At 39.2% G+C, this 22,554-nt stretch overlaps 1 protein-coding gene across 1 annotated transcript in view; it reads right to left on the bottom strand.

Moving 5' to 3' along the window:
• The window catches only part of CDH12 (cadherin 12), a 701,357-nt gene that overhangs the window by 507,107 nt on the left and 171,696 nt on the right, over nt 1-22,554 (bottom strand). The window lies entirely within an intron of this gene.

Raw genomic sequence — 22,554 nt, 5'->3', positions numbered from 1 at the left:
CATCAAGACCTACCACAAAACTTTAGAAAGAAGAAGAAAAGTATGGGTGATGGTCAGACACAAATGGAATTCAGATACCTCCTGAAACAGTAATTTGGGTTTTTAATCACCACCTTATGGCTTTGTGAATGAGTGTAAAGGGAAGATGAGCCAAAAGGCATGAGTTTTAATTTCCCATTGGTTGCTATAATTGCAATGAAAAAGGCAACGTTTAGAGAGAATTGGTAAAAAGAAAGGAAGGTCCAATCTGTGTGTAAATACTATATTAAAACCTCATGAGTCAAGTTTACCACACTAGTTGTAAAGTTGTGCGTACTAGTTCTTAAAAAATTAAGAGTAAAGTGAATGAAAACAGATACCCTTCCATGATAATAGGAATCAATGTAGAGACAGAAACTACATTTCATCAGGGTTAGCAATTATTCTAAAGTAACAGGGACCAGACAAAGCTATTTTGTGTCATCTGAAACTTGGAGTACCAGAGGAAAAACAAATAGCAGGTGCTGCCCCACAAACACCTACTGCAACAAACTTGCAATAGTGCCTTCAGTGCTTCGATAGAGTAACTTCCTGAATGCATGGCAGGTGTGATGAATCAGATCACTAAATCAGTGCATCTAATTGTATAGGACCATAAGGGATCAAATAATACTCAACGTTTATAATTCTATGTTTTGCTTTTTTCCACATCACGATTTAACAAAAAGGTGTTACTGAGCACAAGGAAACAGAAATTCTATACATCCAGCTGCTCAGGGTCTCTTAACACAACCTATTGGGGCATTGTTTCAGTCCTGCCACTAACTGACCACCACAAATTCCTTGAGTAACCTAGATTTTTCCTTGGAGTGGGTGAGGGGAGGGTGGTTTAAGTTGCTTTGAGAACAAAGCTCTGCTTTGGAACAAAATTTTCCTAAAACCTGTACATATCCAACAGCAGAATTTAGTCCTATAATACTGAAACCTTAGAAGTTCATGCTCTAAGGTGATCTTTATAAATACCTGTAAACATCTTTATAAGCCTTTTATGGCTTGATTTTCAATAAGCCAGGCATGCAATCGCACATATAATTGTGTGCATACCATGTCATCATGCACAATTTAAGTATTTGAGTATATATATGCCCTATTAAAAAAACAAACTAGACTTTTTTTCCTGGAATGTGAAACCCTCAATATTCATGCACAACAGCAATTTTCATACACAAATTAGGTCCCCAAATATGCATTAATTTTTTCCATATGAATTCACATACCTAAGTGGATATCAAGTCCTTATTTTCTTTGCACGAATCTTTGAAGATACGTATATTTCCAACACTCACAAACAAACAATTTACAAACAGACTAACTGTAAAACTTATTTAATACAATCACATTTTGGAAGTGTTTTTCTTTAATCCATAGATTATATAAAGCTGAATGAAACATTAAGAAACAGCAACTGAAAATTCATGCAATTAACCTGTGTAAAAATCAAACAAACAAAAAAACAAAAAAAAATAAAAACAAAGCTTTCTTACCATCCCAATAAATAAAGACTAACCACACACAAACACACCTGTGTACACTGCACATCACTTCTCTGCCTATTGAAGGCGAAGATCATGTATAAAGTGATCTAAGATGAGTACCTTTTGGCTACCATCGGGCCTGTGGCTGAAAATGATAAAAAAATGTTTTTTAGTGGTCTCTCATCAGATCCCACATTATAAACAGCATTGAGGCTAGCCAACATGAGGATGAGAAACCTGAAAGTATGACAACCTGGGTGCTCAGAAATAGTGCTGATGATTTGGGATGCAGCTTTTTCTCCAGATGTGTAAACACTAACATTTTTCTTGGGAAGGTGGAAAATTCTAGTAGGGCCAGTGCAGCCCCACCAATTGTAGTGATTATGGGAGTGCTATTGTAGATAAGGTGCTCATGTTTTTAGCACCGCTTCAAGTAGCCTACTGTCAGAGCAGGTCTAGACAAAAAGTAGGTTAAAGCACCAGTGGCTGGGCTACTCTAGCACTCCTACCAATGTTACTGCCAATGGAACAACACTGACGGTAGTGCAACTGTTGAAGATCAAGAAAAATGTGAGTGTAGATAAAGGCTCTAAATCCCCACTGAATCAATATACTATGTGGTAATACAGAAAGTTATTGATAAAGATGCCCTCTTCCATGAAAGAAAACTGAAGTGTGGACCACATCTCGTATACTTATATAGACCCATTACCATAGTATATGAGCACCTCACAATTTAATGTATTTATCACCACAATACCTCCAAAAGTAGTAAGAAAATACTAATAGCTCTATTTTAGAGATGGGAAACTGAGGCAGAGAGGCTAAATGACTTTCACAAGGTCACCAAGACAAATCAGTAGAATAGGTACTTGAAGCCAAGTCTCCATAGTACCAGGCTAGTGCCCTAACTTCTGGATCATCCTTCCCCTCATTGGTTAGTAGAGAAAGAGTGTTAAGCTTGGTTTCTTGGACATGTTCTACCTTGACTATTTGCATCCTGCCTAATACAACTTGAATTCCTCTCACATTTATCTAAGTCATTCTTCACTTTCTGTGCTATACTGCCATTCAGTGTTTCCACACGGTATTTTCTGCTTTCCAAGAAAAAAAAATCAAAGGGAAAGTGACCGCTCTTGGCCTTCCCCTCCCACACAACACCACACATCAAACAGGGGCAAGCCAAGACTCCTTGTCTGGAGGAAGCTTTATGAAGTTGTACATATCTTTTTAGGAACGTTCTGAAGTGAACTGGAACTGTAAACCTTTGGAGCTTTGTCCATAGTGCATGTGTGTGCACACACTCAACACACCCCCCAGATTTATACACAAAACAGGGGGATTGAGTAGTGCATAAAAATGAGTTCATAAACTTGAATATCTCAAAATGATAGAACAGTGCATAAGTGAATGTATTAAACCTTTAATGATAGTGAACCTAAATGACAGGTAACAAAGTCTATTGGAATCTTGAAAATGGATTGTACTATATCATATACTGCTGTACACGACTACCGTGCTGTAAATTCCTTATAGATACTGGGAAAAATTTCAGAATTTTCCTTGTTTCTAAGCTATGACTTGTGTGATACTAAAAGCATTTCACCAGTGTATAGGAAAGTCAATACACCCAAGCTCTGACTATGTGTGATTTCTGCTTACAGCTGAAGCACATACACAAATACTTTATTGATTGAGGGATAAAAATGATTCATATAACCAGGGCCAGATTAACGCAGGAGCTTTAGGAACTGCAGCCCAGGGCACCGAGTTAAGGGGGGGCCCTGCAAAAATAGGAGTCAGATGTGGATTCCAAGTCTTCCCCCCACACAACCCCCCCCCCCCCCAGTACCCTGGTCGGGAGCCGCTCCTGGCCCCAAGCAGTGCTCGACGCCCATGCTGCAGCCACTCACCCCTCCCATGTGACGTGGACCCAGCAGGAGTATGAGTGCCACTCAAAATCATCTCGCGTGCCACGTTTTGTACACATGCCATGGGTTGTCGACCCGTTTTACACATTTAAGACAGAAATGTAACCACAGAATGGCTTTACATTAATTAAAAAGCACATTTAGTATAGTGTTAATAGCATCAATGCCATAATTGTGGTAATTTTGTTTTTAATTAGGAAAAAGACTCGTATACAAGGCCCTCACCAGACCTAATAGTCCCGGGCCCACAGGAGAGTTAATCTGGCCCTGCATATAACAAGTCGTTCATAAGATCAGTGTCTATAATATCAGGTAGCCACTACAGAAGAAATCACTATTGGATAAAATGCAGACCTATGTGATCAATTGCATTTTTAATGTCTCTTTCACCTGCATTCTGCCTGCTATTCCATCTCCACTAGCATTACTTCTAACACTGCATTTGAAAGGTAAATGCATATGGTTCTATAGTTTATTACATGGGTAACATTTGGATCCAGTCCAAATTAGATGAGATATATAAAGATGCTATGAATTATTTATGAAATTTATTTATATAAAATTTATTTATATAAAAACAGCTATCATTATTTGCTAAAGAGGGAAACTTGTTTAGATGTGTGTTAATTGATTGAAGTTTTGCACCTTCATACAGTCTGAGTTATGAAAAAAGGAGCAAACTATAGAACAGTGATTCCTGAGTACACAGGAATTTCTTGCAAGAGACAGGTATAACATAACACAACAACCTTACAAAAAGTGTTGTCACTCCAAGGGTTTTTAAAAAGACAGTTTAAAAAAAAATAGATTTGTTTTTAAAAATCTCAATTTTAAGCCAATTTGGGGAAGGGAGGTCTTTTTCTTTGCAATCTGGTTCCTGAGCATTTTGGTTTAAGGTACACCAAGACCATACTTTCAAGATTTTTGCCTCAACTACGATGGTTAGAAATTTACTTTTCTTTAGTGAAAACTGAGATTCCCACATCATCACTTGACTCCCAGAGGCAAGTCTTTAAGAGAAACACTAAATATTGTGATGCTAGGAATAGAATTATGCGATCTGGTAATATACCAATACTAACCTAAAACATCCACCTTTAAAGCTGAGAAGATAGAAGTCTATCCTTCTGCCTAGTTTTTAAACTCTGACAGTTTCTACCAGGATACTAATTAGAGCCAATTATGCTGATTGTCTTTGTGATGATGTAGGCCGTTTTCCATTAGGAATAGCTCAGATCAACCAACTATTTCACATTGTACAATTGTACAAAGATCAGAAGGGAACAGGCTTAATCTGAAGAACTATCTTCAGATGAAAAACTGAGGTCTCTTGAGATTTCGGGTACCACATAGTTTTGGATGGGCTAAAGCTGCCAGGAAAAACAAACAAACAAAAAAAAGCCTTTTTGCCCTTAGGTTTCTGTTTGGAATCAAATTGTGCAGTTTGTGAAAATAAAATATAAATGTTAAGAGTATCATGTACCTCAGGAAAAAAAAAAAAAAAAAAAAAGACTCAGGTAGAGTTTGGTTCATGTTTAGTTAAAGGATTCTAAAACTTTTGACGATATGTAAGCATCCTTTCAACATCTTTTCAAAGACTTTGGTGCTAACCATTTGTAAATTATGCTTAATTTGTACACCAACAGTAAAACATATGAAGTCTCGGACACATGATTAGAAGCATTTATTGTTACATATAAAAGCCTGATTTGTAAATAAAAGTGCAAAGGGTTAATATCTTTTTTTATACATTCTATCAACCAGCATTATAGAACTAAGTGCCGTGTGTGTGTTCTCAAAGTGCCACAATTCACACTTGCTCCCACTGCCCCCAGAGAGTGAAATATGGGAACATCCTTTCATTTTCTCCCTGCTCCTGAAAACACACACTTAAAGGCCTTCTGAAAACCTTCCTTCTAGAAGGATGGCCAAATATTGTTCCCTCCAGTACCTGATCGGTGTCACTGTAGCTAGGGTAGGGTGGGAGTCTTGCTGGAGATCACCACAAAAGGCACCACCTGCACAAACACCCAAAAGACTGTGCGCTGACTTCACAGTCCTCCAAATCTATGACAGGCTGGTTAGTAGAGACCCAAATTATGACACCACCGCAGCACTTCCCAGCCTTAAAACTTTGAAACGAGGCAAATTATGCATAACACTCTTCTGAAAGGGTCATTGTTTCAACTCATACAGATATTCACTTCACCTCATTTTTACACTCCCACCCTCCAAGCATGGTCAATAACTCACTTCAAGTCTATTGCTAATTTACAAATATTCTACAGTTCATAAGCTCAAGCAGCATTCAGACCCTTACAATACATACAGAACATTCAAAGTCAAGGGCAAGCAGAGCTAACATTTCAATTTCCTTCTACTAATAGGTGCTGCCAATATTATTTATGTTTTCGGTGTTTGCTTTTTATTTTTTAATATTTGGTTGGCTCTTGTATGCATCATTAATAAAAAGGAGATATACATTTTAAGTGCATTCTTGGATATGGAAAGATTAACAACACTCCTAACTTCTCAGATAAAGGGTGATAAATACAGCTGTCATAACAGTCATTCCTCTAAGTGCCATGCCTTTAAGGAGTCCCTTAGCAATGGGTCATTACTGAGGTTGGTTACTACTAATCCAAACCAACCATTATCTTCAGGATCAATGCAGAGGACATTGCTTACTACTGTATTACTGAAAATGGTTTAGAGCTCTAATAAATGTACTTTAATAAGTAATAAGCTCTAATAAGGTACTGTATACCACAACTGAATGGCTTCATTGAAAAAACCCAGTCATTTTCTGTTAAATTACTGATTTTCTACCAATTACAATGCAGGAAGCACTATTAAATTGTAGTGATATATGGTACTGCTATTAATATTTTTCAGTTAGAGCTTTTCCTTTTATATTAAAGTAATAGATTTATTAAAACTAAACAACGCATAGAAACAGGTACAATAAAAACAAAGCAGTACAAATTAGAAAATAAGATAATGGTAAGGTAAACAGCCAGAAGAAATGAGACATTAGGTACAGGCATTCACATAAGGGTGTCATTCACCCTCAATGAAAAGCACCCATGAAAATGAACTAAGGCTGTCTTACAATGATGATGACCAGCTGGTCTAGAACAAAATGAGAAAACATGACGACATGAATGTTTCAGGGGACTGGTGATGGGAAAGAAATCCTTTCACCTTCTAAGTCATCAATTCAAACTCTACTGAGGTAGGTAATGACTGAAAGTCGTGACAGAAGGATGGGTGCTCAGTGGTCCACATTTAAATGAGCTGGTTATCTCAGTTCCATTTCTATTGGAGGTGCATCCATATGATCATTCATATCCACCTTGCAGTCTATACAGAGAGGCCAAGGGCTGAATGAGGATGGAGTGTAATTATTGTGTGACTCCAAGGAGATGTCCCTTTTGGATCAGAGTTGTGGCAGATCATAGGGAAGCTGGGACTGCTAATGCTCATCACACCTTTTCTTTCAATCATTAGATACAAGAGCCACAGTTGCCAATCTAGAACACTATTCATTTAACATTAAATAGATAGAATCTAAGCCTTAGTGTGTATTAGCTACTGCACACCTGTACAAGGATTAGGAGGACTAAGAAGACTCCCCAATTTGAACTGGCTGAGTAAAGATATGACAAAAATGCAAGGGCTGCTCCCAGACTACTTCCCTGTGAGTTCATGGCACAAAGAGGTCAGCGAAGGGTGCAGAATAGGCATAGCCATGGCACTAGCTCCCCAACACACCAGGGAGTTGTGGATAACTACTTCAAGCAAAAGTTTACTGACCCCATCAAGGGATTTGCCAGTGCTTCTCTTGAACACCAGGAGGGCATCTGCCACCCCAAACTCCCCTCATGGCACTGCAACTCCTGATCTCTCCCAACTCAGGGGTTTGCTTAAAATGGCGCAATCAAGCTTTCTACAATACAGTGGAAGAGAAACTCAAAACAGCTTTTAAAGTGTTTGTAGAAGTGGCCAAAACACAGCTACCTTTTTCCTTGAAGTTGTGTCTCGAGATGGACCCAAACCAAACTTCAAAAGACAAACCCCCAATCCAATAGTGTTGAGGTTCACTATGTCCATTGTCAATTGTGAACTCTCCTTGTTTTCATACAAAAGTGCTTGGGTGAGGTTATGCAGAAATAAGGGGAAATTTATACCACCAAGTGGTTTTCATAAGAGGGAGAGTTTGACCCAGTCTGAGTCTGGGGATTTGTTTGAATGTAAAACTCAAAGCAAATCTCAAGAGGGAGAAGGTTGGGAACCTAGGTGTTTCGGGATCAGAGGGAACATGCCTATCCAACCAGTGAAACAAAACCATGAATTGTAACACAAATGTTTATTAGGGAAAATCTAGTAAATCTATATTCACATTATTCTGCACAGTATTCCGCTTTATTTAACTATGTTAATTTAGGTATTATAAACAGGCACACAAGGCAAAATCATGCCCCCCCTCTGGTATGCACGTGCACTAGTGGAGAAAGAGAGCTGGAAGTCTTTTTTGCTCATGAATGACACAAGAAAGAGTGTCTCTTTGGGAGCCAGTTAGTGATCTGGGCAATATACAGACATCCAAGTCATATTGTGCATTTGCTGCACTGTGTGACAGTTATGGCAATTTCCTACTATATCCCAGGTAAACCTCAATGAATTAAGTTAAGCCTTAGTAAATTAAGTTTATGTATTTTTGGAGTCCACTGCATTATAAATGAGAGGTTTTTGTATTATTGGGGGGGGGGGGGGGGGGGGGGGGGGAAGGGATATGCAACTTCTCTAAGCGTGAGACGTGGCCAGGGTAAACCTTGGGAAGTGTTATGAGCTTCAAAGGACTATTTTAAAAAAAACAATGTGCCAGATAAAGTTAAGTGAGGTTCCTAGGAAATACCTGGGGAGGTGAATGCAAATTACCACCTCCACTTAGGCAGAGTGCCTACATTTGACCTACATTTTGAAGCTTTACCCTGAGGAAGGATCCATTGTCTGGATGGTCATCTATTCATGGTCTCTGCAGATCAAAGATTCGAACTGGACAAAAGTAACTCAGATTTATGGGTAGACTTGTCATGCGCTAACTGCTGTGATGATTGTGACCTCAGGGGGAAAAAAATCAGTTGGGGTGAACTCGGTTAAGCTTTTTAGCACGTGTATGGCTTCTTTTATTGTTTAAACAGGTTTCCTTTGTCACATTTTCACCTTAAAAATAAATGTGCTTGCTTAGAAAGGGCTGTGTGGTAGCTTATACCTAAGGGCAATTTACATTGTTTATAACCTCTGAGGAGAAAAACAAAGCAGGCCTGCTGAGGCAATCTGACCTGCTTGGGAACTGGCAGAGAACAGTGCAGCCTGGAAATACTCTTCCTAAAAGAGGTCATGGCTGGGCAGCTGAAAGACTTAGAGTGTTGTGTCCTCACTGGAGGATGGAGGGAGAATACAGATGCAGTTGCCCTGAACTTTGACATGTTGCACTGCCCCTGGGCCACGCCAAAGATGGCACTACACCATGTCTACCACTCCCTTGAGTGAATTAGACAAGTAAGGGCAAGATTTTGCCCTTCACCTTTTGGGGGAAAAAATGAATCTGGGAAATAATAATGTGTTTGAGAATAGAGCTGGAGAGATCAAACAATCTAAGTCAAACATGAGAATTATTTGTTAATCTTCATCTGTTATTTCTTCTATCCATATCAAATATGGATGTAACTAAAAACAATGAGGAATTGAGTGATGGCTGAATTTTTCCTCCAAAGTGGGACTTCCGACTAGCATGGTAAAAACAATAAATGAATCTATTTTTCATCAAATAAATATCTCAAATTAAGAAATTCTGGAGGCAATGTATTCAAGAAACTGGGAGACACCTCCCATTATAACTGTATATACCTCTCACTTCCTCTCTATTTCCTTTGAAGTGATGAATCAGAAACAAACGGTTTCTTCACACAGTGGATTACAATATCACTGCTTGCAATTATAAATAAAACTCCTGAAACCTATATTTTATTTTTGAGAGAGTAACTGCACAACTCTATTTTGCTTTAAAAATTTAGTTGGACTGTTGTTTGCTAGAAGTTGTTTTTTATATTATAACCGAAGTGTACAAGGTAAAAGAATCGATCCATCATTTAGAGTATGGAAGACACATTTGTTGGTGAATAATGGTGTTTTGGAGATGTTCAAAATAAATTTTCATACTGAATAATACTATGGTTCATGTACAGCTGTGTGTGTGTTGGTTTTGTTTGCTTGGTTTTGTTTTTCTGGTAAGGGGGGGGCAACTGAAATTATGTTTGCACTGTATATTCTTGTTATGGATTCTATGGCAAATGAGATTTGTTTGCTGTAATGTAAATTGTAAAACCATGGGTGATAAATACAAATGATAGAAACTGGAAATTTAAGAGTAGCATGTTGCATTCACAAACCATTTTAATGTATACTGTTCTTCATTAATAAAAAAAAATAAACTCATGCTACATGCCACATGTCTACCCAATGTCTATTAGATAACAAATAAAGGTGCCCATATGAATATTTGTAAACTCTTCACAGTTTACCCGGCGTGTGTATTGTCCCTTTAATGTAAATTTTAGGGTACAGAACCTCAGAAGTCACAGAATTAGAGTAACATTCTGAAATCTCCCTACCTCTCCTTTGGTAAATGGCATTTTGCTATGCTCAAAAGGTAACAGTGTATCCTATATCCTCATTGCAGAGATTAAGACAGATATTGACAGCCTTTTACATAGGAAGCCAAAAATTAAATTTATTTAGGCAGACTACTAATTTCCGGGGGTGGGTTTTAGCATCATTTTGCATTTTTACTTGAGAAGTTCTATTTATCTTACTCTGAACTCAAGCAAATATGGAACAAGCTAATATAACCAGTGTTTCATCTACCATATGGACAGCAAAGCGCAGATTGATTTCCAAAATGGGATAGATACCTGCTGCTGATGGCAATGCATCAGAACTCTACCATTGCTGAATATATCTTTCTAAAAGCATTTTAGAAGTGGTCTTTGTCATTTATGCATTTTATTACATGAACCAGAACATAGTAGCACATTTTATTGTAAAAAAATTTTAATATCAGGGAATGATTTTATCTAGTAGTCATCAGCAAACAAGGTAAACAATAAGAATTACAAATCAATACTAACCCTATTTTATAATGACTGTTGATGCTACAATAGAAGACAACCAAAAGCCTCCAATATGGAACAATCCTACACAATTTAGAAGAAGCCAACATTCTATCAAAATGTATTAGGAGTTCTATAAATTACTCTAAAAGCCTATGACACTTAATACAGAATGAGATCCTCTATAGGGTTTTTAAGCCATTATTGCAAGGATGTAAACATTATTATGGGAGGTATACACAATGCGTGGTTAACACTTTCAAAAAGTGAATATTATTTTGGTGTTTAATCTGAGTTATTTAAAGAGACCTGAGTTTCATGGGATTATTGATCAGAGATTTGTGCACCTAAAAATCACTAGTCACCTGGAAATCTTGGCCAATATGTGTGAAGTACATACACTGAAGGTTGATTTTGGGTGGTGGAATTAAAAAAAATAAAATCTCTGACTAGAATTGGGCAACCATTTCCTGTACTGTGAACTTTAATATTAAAAAAAAAAAAATTTCCAACCCAGATTATCATGAATAGTCAAAATCTTGAAAACTTTGCTAACTAAATTGGGGGGGGGGGGGGGGGGGGGGGGGATCAGTATTAGTCAAGCGAAACAGTTTGCTTCAATATTGACATTTTTTAACCAAAACTGGAATTTTTAAGTGTTGAAAAATGTCAAAACAGGATGTTGACAACATTTTCAGCAATTGAGGCAAAATTTGTTGAAAGTGACCCCTGCCTGCAAAAAGTTTCATATTTGATCAATTAAAAAATGTTGTAGAAAAAATTCTCAGCCATTCTCACCCTTTGACCAATATCAGAAATGTGAATATCTTACAATGGGGCTCCCAGTCCAAAGCAGAATGGTAGATGCTGGCAGAGTGATACATGTAGAGGTCAGGATCTGAAATATTGAAGTCCATTGACCTGTATCAATAGAACAATTGAGGTTTGGCTTTGTGGCCTTTTAGTTTGCCTGCAACTGGAAAAGCAATTACGTAAAAACTCAGACTTGAGTCATGAGTCTGTATGTCCTGACCTTTAAAATGGAAGTTGATATGCTCAGTCCATGCAAAGGATAAAATCTCCATCTCACCCAACATCAAATCCCCATCCAAACACCAGCTACACAACCAGGAAAATGTATTAGTCCAAATTTCCTTGTTCCTTATAGACTGTTATCTATAACTAGATTGCAGGCAGAAATCTAAAGCCCCAGTCCTGCATTTTGTTACACAAAGAGGGACTATTTGCACCTACACACAAGTCCATAGATTTCTGAGAGGCTCCACAAGGGCACTCAATGAATTCCAGTATTAGGAACCAAGTTTGCAAAGACAAAAAAACTGAATGTGAAAAAAAATCTGTGCACTAGACACTACACAGAGAAAACTCATCTGAGGTTAAGTTTATTTTTAGCTCTTGAATGATAAATACGTTTAAAATGTTTATTTATATTTAGAGTTTGGGGCCTAACTGAGGCCAGTATGGCATACTGGACCTCACATACAGACCACATTGCCATCACATTGTTGGTCAAAATATCAACTTTTTTATTTTTAAGCAAGTATCTGTTTTAGGGCTACAAAGAAAAGCAAGACAGTATGAAACAAGAGTAAAGTGATGCAGTGATGCCTGCCTCCATCTGCAGACAACCTGTGGAAAAAAAGAAAAAAGTTTCCGCTACTTTTAAACACTTGTTAGAACTCCAGAACCAATTCAGTTATAGGTCGATGAGGAAGAATCTGTCTGAGTTGTGCATGATCAACAGAATTGTTCAACATGTTCTAACAGCAGGGCCTGATCCCACCATCTTCCTTAACCCCTGTGCAATGCTACTGCAGACAAGGAGGTTGTACAGACACAAATGAGGACAGAATCCTTGAATGAGGTCATTAGAAAGACTTCTGATGTTTTTGACATATGATTCTGAAAGGAGGCGATCTCAATCCCAAACATGGTTGAAAGCCCTTCCTTCCCCAGCCACCTGAACATGCATAAGTGAAGTGAATGAAGCTTCTGTGTCTCTGACATGCCCTACATCTTGGGGGCACAGAATTTGCAGCGCCTTCTCATGTTTCTCATGGGGGTCTTGTTTTGCACGTATGCCACAAAAAGCAAATGAAAGCTAGGAATTGTGATACAACACCCCCAAAAAATCAAGGTATCCCAATTCAAAATAAGTTTTACCAAGACCCTAGGTTTCATGATATTTTGTTAGCTTGTCTACTATCCAGCCGCAAAATGCTTCCCTGTGCATTTAATTAGCTTTCTATCAAGGAGACATGGGGCATCAACTTCAGTAATATCAAGAAACAAAATGTGTTTTTGTGACTTAAGCCTCAGAAGCTTAGATATGAATAAGGAGAAGGCAAAGAAACACACATTGTCCACTGAACAAGTGAAAAAGTAAGTCCTAGCTGCTGTTATGGATACACTATTTCGGACAATAAAACGGACATTTATCTTGAACTAAGATATCCACAACAGAATCTCTGCTTATATACACAGACGCGAGTTCTCATGTCTGCAACAGAGAAACTAGAATTCAGGACATTCCGTTACAAGAACGCAATCCTTGCCTTCACTTACCATTTCTCCCCCCAAAAATGCGCCTAGCATTGCCACTTCTTGTGCAGCACCACAGATGGTTGTAAGAGCAAGAGCATTAATGTAGATCAGGTGTTTGGATATTTATTAGCTTTGTAACTACCATGTAAGGTATATCTACTCAGAGGGAATCCTCATATCATAGTCTGGCATACATTAGAGTCGCAGTACTGGAAGGAATCTTGGGATTTTTTTGTATTACGTAAGAACAGCCCTAATGGACCAGACCAATAGTCAATCTAGCCCAGTATCCTGTCTGCTGACAATGGCTAGTGTCAGATGCTTCAGAGGGAATGAATAGAACAGGGCAATTTTCAGTGATCTATCCTTTGTCATCAAGTCCCAGTTTACGGCAATCAGACATTTAAGGATACACAGAGCATGGATTTGGTTCCCTGACCATCTTGTCCAATAGCCATTGATGACCCACCTGCCATGAACTTATCTAATTCATTTTTAACCTTGTCATAAATTTGGGCTTCACAGTATCCCATGAGAATGAGTGCCACAAGTTGAATGTGTGTTATGTAAAGATATATTTTCTTTGGATTATTTTAAACCTTCTGCCTATTAATTTCATTGGATGATCCCAAGTTCTTGTGATATGTGAAGGGGAAAACACCACTTCCCTATTCACTTTTTCTACACCATTAATGATTTTACAGACCTCTATCATATTCCCCCTTTGTCATTATGTGTCTAATCTAAAAACCCAGTTTTTTCTATGTCTCACACAGATGCTATTCCATAACCCATATAATTTTTGTTGCTCTTCTCTACACTTTTTTTGGGGACGATGGGGGGTAACCAGAACTGCACACAAGGACATGGGTGAGCCAGTAGGTACAGTGTATTTAGACTTTCAGAAAGCCTTTGACTAGGTTCTTTAAGGCTCTTAATTACTATTGGTGTCGTATTAAAATTAGGGGTGTGGAAATCAAGATGGTAATCAGGAAGATGTGATTTTTGCTTTACAACCCTCAGGACTATCATGATCCCCATTTTCCCCTCCCCCCACCCCAAGACAAGATTAGGTAGGACCAAATTCTGTTTTCTTGGTAAATGCCTAGATTGCCAGCCACTAAAGTTAACTAAGGATTATTATAATTATTATTGCAGCAGCACCCAGAGGTCAAATTCTTTCTTGGGTTGCCTTATCATACTTTTCCACGGGACTTGCCAGAGTTTATTCTTCTTTCTATTTTCCTCAGTAGGATTTGACTTTCAATTCCTAAAGGATAACTTTGTGATTTTAATAGGTCTTTTACTCTCCTATTTAGCCATAATAGCATTTTTTGTTCCTCTTACCGCCTTTTTTTTTTTTTTTTTTTTTTTTTTTTTTTTTTTAAAGGGGGCAGTAATAAATTTATTTTGAGCCTTTATGATGGTGCTTTAAATAGTGTCCATGAATTCTGCAAGCTTTTTACCCTTGTGGCTGTTCTTTTTCATTTCTATTTAACTAGCTTCCTTGCTTTGGTGTACTTCCTCTTTTTGAAGTTTATGCTACTACAATGGGTTTCTTTGGGTTCCCCCCCCCAAAGAGGATGTTTAAATTTAATTGCATTGCAGTCACTATTCCTGTGTGGTTTAGCTATATTCATATCTTGGACTAGATCCTGTGCTTCACAAATCAAGAATTGTTTTCACTAGCTGGTGTCTAGAATTTGTTTCTATCCATCAGTATTCCTACTGCTATAATCCAATAAATTTAAGATTTTTATGTTGACTTTGCACTCTTTCACATATAGTGTCACTCCCCCACCAGCATGCCTATATATTTTGAACCCTAGTATTAGTGCTTATTTATCCATTATAATCAATAGCCTTATTTAATGCCAGGAATTCTATTTCATCGATATTAGAATTTAGACTTCCAGAATTTGTATATACGCATATATACATTTTGTCAATATTCAGTTGCTTGCCTTCATGCCTTATAACTGAATGATTTTTTTTAAACACATTTGACTGTTCCTCATTAGCTCCTACCTGTATTTTATCAACTTCTCCTATCCTGTTTACTAGAACATAGGTGTTCCCACTTTAATAAATTCATACTTACAGGATATCTCTGATTCAACTATATACTCCTCTGCACCTCAGACTTGAAGGGCTGAAGAGATCATGATCATCTAGTCCAACCTCCTGCACATTGCAGGCCACAGAACCCTGCCCACCCACTCCTGTAATAGATCCATGGCCTCTGGCTGAGTTACTGAAGTTCTCAAATCATGATTTAAAGTCTTCAAGTTAGAGAAAATCAACCATTGACGTTACTTTAAACCTGCAAGTGACTCATGCCCCGTGCTGCAGAGGAAGGATAAAAAACTCCAGGGTCTCTGCCAATCTGATCGGGGAAAAATTCTTTCCCAACCCCAAATATGATGATCAGTTAGACCTTCAGCATGTGGACAAGACCCAGCATGCCAAACACCTGGGAAACAATTTTCTGTAGTAACAAACAAACAAACAGAGTCCTCCCCATTGAGTGTCCCATCACTGGCTGTTGGAGATATTTGCCACTAGCAGTTGGCTTTCTCCCACCTCTTAATTTTAAAAGGCTATAGAGAAGGCTTTTTAATTTTACATGTGAGCGATCTGATTCTGGTTTTGGTTTAGGTAGAGCCCAACTTTCTTCCATAGGCTTCTCCTTTCCCAAAATTTTCTCCAGTTCCTAATAAACCTAAACCCTTCCTCTCAAAATCATCATCTCATCCATGCAGTGAGACTCTGCAGTTTGGCTTGTTTAACAGGCCTTGCACATGGATTTCAAAGCATTTCAGAGAATGCTAAAGTCAAGGACTTCCATGATCTTATCTAGCAGCCTAAATTTAGCTCCTATTCAGTTCTATTGCAAATGGCTAATGTCCTGCACTTCAGAGAATCTTCTCTACTAAATAGCACCGTTAGACCTTACACACACTTTGCCACCCAGCTACCAGCATGCAAGATGGTCTCAGACTCTGAAGCAGGCTCATGTCCATCCTCAGACAGCAGCTCTTTATTAATCAACACACAGCTCAGGGAGAAAGCAGGGGTAGAGCTGGGCAGAAAGTGTCATTCCCATCCTACAAAGCTTTCTGATTTCAATTTTTTCCCCTTTCTGGACAAAATTGAGACTTGTGAAAACTTTACAAAAAGTGAGAGCGCACATTCCCAGAATACCAAATACCCTACTGTTTAGGTCATTCCCCTGGCAGACTCAGGTTCAAGCCCCCACTTCTCCCACATCCCAGGGGAGTGCCTTGACAACTGGGCTATTTTAGGATCGCTCGCAAATTCTCTTGTATGAAGTAAAACAGCTCCAATATCTAATTAAGTATTCATTGGAGCAGAGACTTGAACCTGCATCCCCGCATCCCAGGGAATGGCCTCAGTGCTGGGCTATAGAATCAGTCTCTCTCCCCGGCCCAGTTACTATTAAATAATTTACAAAATGGAAGGATTCAAGATATATATGTGAGAGAGAGAGAGAGACCAACCCCCATACCAGAATACTTAATAGCTCAGTGATGAGACACTCAACTGGGATATGGGAGATCTAGGTTCAAGTCCTTGGTCTCAGTCAGGCAGAATATGAAATTGAACCTGTGTTGCACACAACCAGGTGAACGCCCTAACCACTGCTATTGGCTATTCTTGGTTGGCTGGATTGCTGATGCTCTCTCCCTCCCTGTTTTGATCAGAAATTCCACTCTAGACTTGAGAAACATTTCCTGATGAAAGATTCATCAAAACTGGTACATTCCCTTGAAAATTCTGGACTTTTTTTGATGAAGTCAGCCAGCTATAGCACAAACCCTGTACAGTTCTATTTGCAAAGGGGCTCAAGGATTAAACTCTGAAGTGTGATTCCCAGTGGATGGACATGAACCAACCTTACTGATTTCTTGGAGCCTAGAGTTAAATGAACTCAAAAATTCACAGCTCCTCAGGCTCACACCATCATGCTCAGCCAGACTCCTTTGATGTCTTGTGGGAGATAGTCATGGGGTTGTCCAGGGGCCTGGTTGTATGGGAACTTATGGAGGTGGAGGCTAGCTGGCTCCTTTATTGTGCTGGCCACCTGAACCCATTTTTCACCGTTGTCCTCAAGCATTGCGGAAGGCAACCGATTTTGGGCCAAGCTTAGAGTGAGTTTAAATACAGAAGTTGGTAATGGGAACACAATAGCATTTGTTGTTGTAACCCATACTGCCAATGTTACAATGGTATCAATCTTTTATAATACAACAGTGTCTTTTGGGTTATTTAAATTAACCTGTGTAAGCAAAATTCATTGTGCATTTAATGTTCTTTGTAAAATCAGGCGCTTGTAAGGTAACTTTTTGCTTATTGAGTTCCTTTTTTTCTGTAATTTTTTCTCAGGCATTAATTTTCCACACCGTAAACCAGCTCTTCACATTTTCACTCCAGACTCATTTAACGACTGTGAAAAGCAACGTTTGATGATACTGGATTTATAGTGGTCTTAAGGTTAACATGAAATCTATTCTTATATTGTTTTTGGATTCTGTTGAACAGTGCGAGTGCAGAAAGATCTAAGCATATTTCTCCAGCTTGCCTCCAGGATGTTGCAGTAAATAAGCCTTGTTTCATGTATCCTTTCTAGCACTGTAGAGGGAATAGACAGAGATGGATGCTTTATACTCAATGGAGTATTTAAATGAACTACTGAGGAAGTCAGAAACCAGAAAACTCTAATATCTTGCTCATTCATCTCTAAAAGATGAATCCACAATACACAAGACATTTGGGTCTGTACTATATTGTCTGAAGTCATCCATTTACTATAAACGTCTCTCCCTTAAGTCACTGGCCCAAATTTTAGACGTGAACCCCCATCTCACATGGGTGCTCCCATGAAGCCAAACTGGAAATGCAAAACACCTGATGCATGTAGATGAGGGCTGCAAACAAGAAGTTATGTACATATACAAATCCATAACTTTTGCACATGTACTAGGCATTTTCCATGTGCAGTTCTACTTGCACCTTTGGGAGCGCACTTTTAAATACAGAGTTCTGTATTTCAGATCCACAGCTTTCAAGGTTGAAGGAGAGAATCCATGCAAAATCCCAACATATATCCTATAAAAATGAAAATGTATAGTGCAATAGAAAGGGGAAAAAAGTCCGTTCAAGACCAAGAATATTCACAGACTGAATTATCCTACAGTGGATTTCTACTTAATTGCATCAGTGAAACCAAAACCTGCAGAATACTTCAAATATTCCAGGGAAGCTGATTGCTTGTATGTTTCTATATTTTTTGTCTGATTGTACTGAGCAACTACAGTTTTTACTTCTGGCAAAAGGACAAATAAGTGCATCCTTGATAGCAACACAGGGTCACGTATAATTACAACAAGCAGATTTATTTTGTACAGTGGCGGCTATGTGCATCCATTAATAATTGAATTCCAGGACTATAATGGTTATCACATAATGACTGGAATTAGAAAGTCAGAAATTTCAAGGAATCAGCACATTCTGTGAAAGCAGCACTCAGAACAAGACCGACATTTTTCCTTTTCAGTGTTATGACTCCACAGAGTTGACAAATTAAGTGTAACGATGACAGATATAAGGGTCATAGCCTGGCTTCACGGCTCATGGTATGTCAGTAGCTAACTTGAACTGACTGTGTAAATGTCATCTGATTATATTAAATTTTAACTGGTGTATTAACTGCTGGCCAATTATGACCAGAATAGCATCTTGGGTCATTTTACCAGTTGGCAAAGTACCTTGAAAATACACGTTTATATATGTTGATCTAGTAGTTAAGGCAAAGTGTGAAAGAACTGCATTTATTCACTGCAACTGATATTGTCTTGAACCAGAAAGTTGTTGTGTTATGGGGAATATTTGCAAAATTTTGCATCTTCCAGAAGAACACCATGATTTCTCTGGCCAGCATTTCTTCAAAGCTTTACCTTTTAAGGGAGATGAGGTTAAATATAGTTGCAATATGAGACAGTGTGTGACAAAATGCATAATCATGCAGAGGGAAAAAAATACAACATGTGCTAATATTTTGCAGATCAATTTTAAAATAAATTCACAATAAAGGCAAAACTAATGGGAGAAGAGTCACACAAAAAAGAGAAAAAAATACAGATTAGAGATAGCAAATGGGAGACTATTTAACCATTTTATACTGTTTTTCAGTAGTTTCTACTGAGAAATACACTTACATCCTTTGTTTCTTCAAGCTGTTCCAAACAGCGAAAGTACCGCTGATCATATAGACTCAGACTCTAAGGTCAGAAGGAACCAATATGATCATCTAGGTTGACCTCCTGCACAACACAGGCCACAGAATCTCATCCATCCAGTCCTGTAATAGACCCCTAACCATTGACTGAGTTACTAAAGTCCTCACAATTGTGGTTTAAAGGCTTTAAGAAACAGAGAATCCATCAGCAAGAGAGCCGTGCTCCATGCTACAGAAGAAGGTGAAAACCCCCGGGGCCTCTGCCAACCTGCTCTGGGGAAAATTCTCTCCTGACCCCAAATATGGTGATCAGTTAAACCCTGAGCATGTGGGCAAGATTCACCAGTCAGATGCCCAAGAAAAAACAACACAGAACCCACCCCATCTATGTAGGGACAATTCAGTCTCTTAAGACAGTTTCTCAACCTGTGACACAGGCAGGGGATACCCAGGGAAAAACAGAGTGAAGGGGAGACAGGCGGCAGCTGCCGATTTCGGGGGAAGCTGGGCCACAGCAGCCCGCTTCCCACCCAGTCACAGCTCCCAGCTGGGAGGCGGGTGGCAGCTGTCACAGTCTCAGGAAACCGGTGCTGCAGCCGCCTGCTTCCTGCCCTGTCACAGCTCCCAGGTGGGAGGCGAGCGGTAGCCACCGGCTTTGGGGAAGGCTTGTGACAGCCCCCCGCTTCTCATGGGGTCCCAGCTCCCAGGTGGGAGCCCAGTGGCAGCCTCCTGCATCTCATGAGCTGACCTCACAGCTGGGTGGCAAACATCCGAGCCCCAGCTCCGAGCCAAGGGACAGCTTCCAGCGCCCCGGCTTGAATACGGGCAGCAGCCGCCTGCCCACATCCTTGGATCCCAGCTGGTGCGGAAGCCTCCTCTGCCCCAGATTGGACTGGGTGGCAGTCGCCCACCTCCTGGGCTGGTAGCCAGGTGACAGCCCCTGTCCCTGGCTCAAAGCCCAGTGCCCAGAAAACTTGTCAATTTCGATACTCTAGCTGAACAGTGGAATTGACAACTATGACAGCCCCAGATTTCATCAGTTACCCTCTTTTCCTGTCTCTCTCTCTTGCCCTCCTTCCCTGTCTCACTCTCTGAAATCTATGGGATAAAATTTGGCGCGGCACTTTATATTCCCCAGCATTGGCATGCCGCTCAAAGCCTCCTAGCTTTGGTCAACATCACCTCTAGCCCAGGTACATACTTGAGTTGTGCACCCCTGGTGTAAAGGTGGTAACCCTACCCACACTAGATCTGACATCTGTCATATCACGGCCTTATATACTCAGTCCTTCTTCCAACATATGGCACACATTAGTCTGTAAATATAAAATCCTGTGGAAAATGGAGTGTTTGGGTACTTATTAAAATTTGCCGAAGTTAGGGGGTACTTGCTATTTAAAAGGTTGAGAAACACTGTCTTAAGATATCCCATGCAAGTACAATTTCCCCTTTGACATTGAGCCCTGTGTCACATATCCATTGTGTTTAAAAATGAGACAAAAAGTTCTGAACTATTAAAAATGCTTCCCATGTATGCAGAAACATCTTCAAACTGCATCATCTAGAAGCAATACTTGCTTTCTCTCTCCCCCCCCCCCTTCTTTGTGGAAAGCCAGTCTCACTCTAATGCACCAGTCTACACAAAGCAGAATAATCTATATATTTGACAGGCAAGAAATAATTTATATCTAGTCCCAGGAAATCAAAAAAATATGTCCATCTTTTTAAAGTTATGCAAGAGAATGGATATTTGAGTCTAATACATCTGTGCTCAAAAGGTGTAAAATTATATTGTGTAAACCTGCACTAACTTCTTGATTGGGTCTCGTTAGGGTGAGTAAATTTGTCTAATTATAGATAGCAAGGATTACCACGATTATTTACTTAGTCTAGGCAGTAATATAGCATGGAATGGGTATATCTTGCAATTCACTACATCTTCAGAAAATACAGCCACTTTGTCATTTTCATATGTCTCTTTTGTTTGAGATTTTATATTTCCATGAAATCTCATTTCTCCTGCTGTAAGCTCCTACTGTAGGGTAAAGCGAAGTCTGTATTCAATAGTAAGAAGGAGAAATCAAAGAAATTCTCTAGTAATGACCACAGTCATGACTACAGTTCTTGCTGGGACAGACTGAACAAATAGAAAGAATCCCCTAAAGCTCACTCAGAGGCATGATATTGCTCATTAGTCTTTTGCTTGTGCCATGTCTGATATTAGAGGGCATAGCCAAGTAACTCCTAAAGAACTGCTTGTCATCTAATAGAAAATATCCACCAGAACAAACAAAACCAAGCAGTAGCTTGCTTGACTTAGACCCTGATTCTTCATACTGCTTTACACAGGCAAAACCTTGCACCCATGGGAGGCCCAGTGAATTCAATGACACTGTGCATGGTCACACACACATCTGTCCAAGTGGGGTAGCGTACAACACTGAGGCCTAAAATCAACTGATGCAAGAGCAAGATCTGTTTCGGAGGAGGTAGAGGGGGAGATGAGGGGACTTGCATTTTTCCAGATCATCAATCAGAAAGCCTTGAGAGATCTGCTTATGGCCCCATGCTGATCTAATATCTGACATGAAGAATCTCCTCCACCATTGTGGGACAGAGTAAACCAGACAAATACCACGTGGGAAGGAGGAGCACTCACTGTAATCTAGAGCACTGGCACCCACCTTTCCAGACTACTGTACCCCTTTCAGGAGTCTGATTTGTCTTGCATACCCCCCAAGTTTCACCTCACTTAAAAATTACTTGCTTACAAAAAAATCAGACAAAAATACAAGTGTCACAGCAGATTGCTACTGAAAAATTGCTTACTTTTTCATTTTTACCATATAATTATAAAAATTTGGAATATAAATATTGTACTTACAGTTCAGTGGATAGTATATAGAGTAGTATAAACAAGCCCTTGTCCATATGAAGTTTTTAGTTTATACTGACTTCGCTAGTGCTTTTTACGTAGCCTGTTGTAAAACTAGGCAAATATCTATCTAGATGACTTGATGTACTCCCTGGAGGATCTCTGCAAACCTATTCTAGTGTGTTTTTGGTTCAAAACTGTTCTAGTGTGTTTTTGACAACCTAATCAGCACCCC

This window comes from Emydura macquarii, unplaced genomic scaffold (assembly GCF_026122565.2).
Source record: "Emydura macquarii macquarii isolate MOO-44397 ecotype Brisbane River unplaced genomic scaffold, CSIRO-AGI_Emac_v2 contig_320, whole genome shotgun sequence".
NCBI lineage: Eukaryota > Metazoa > Chordata > Testudines > Chelidae > Emydura > Emydura macquarii.
Note: the sequence above shows the minus strand (reverse complement) of the source record. Positions and strands in the feature narration are given on the sequence as shown.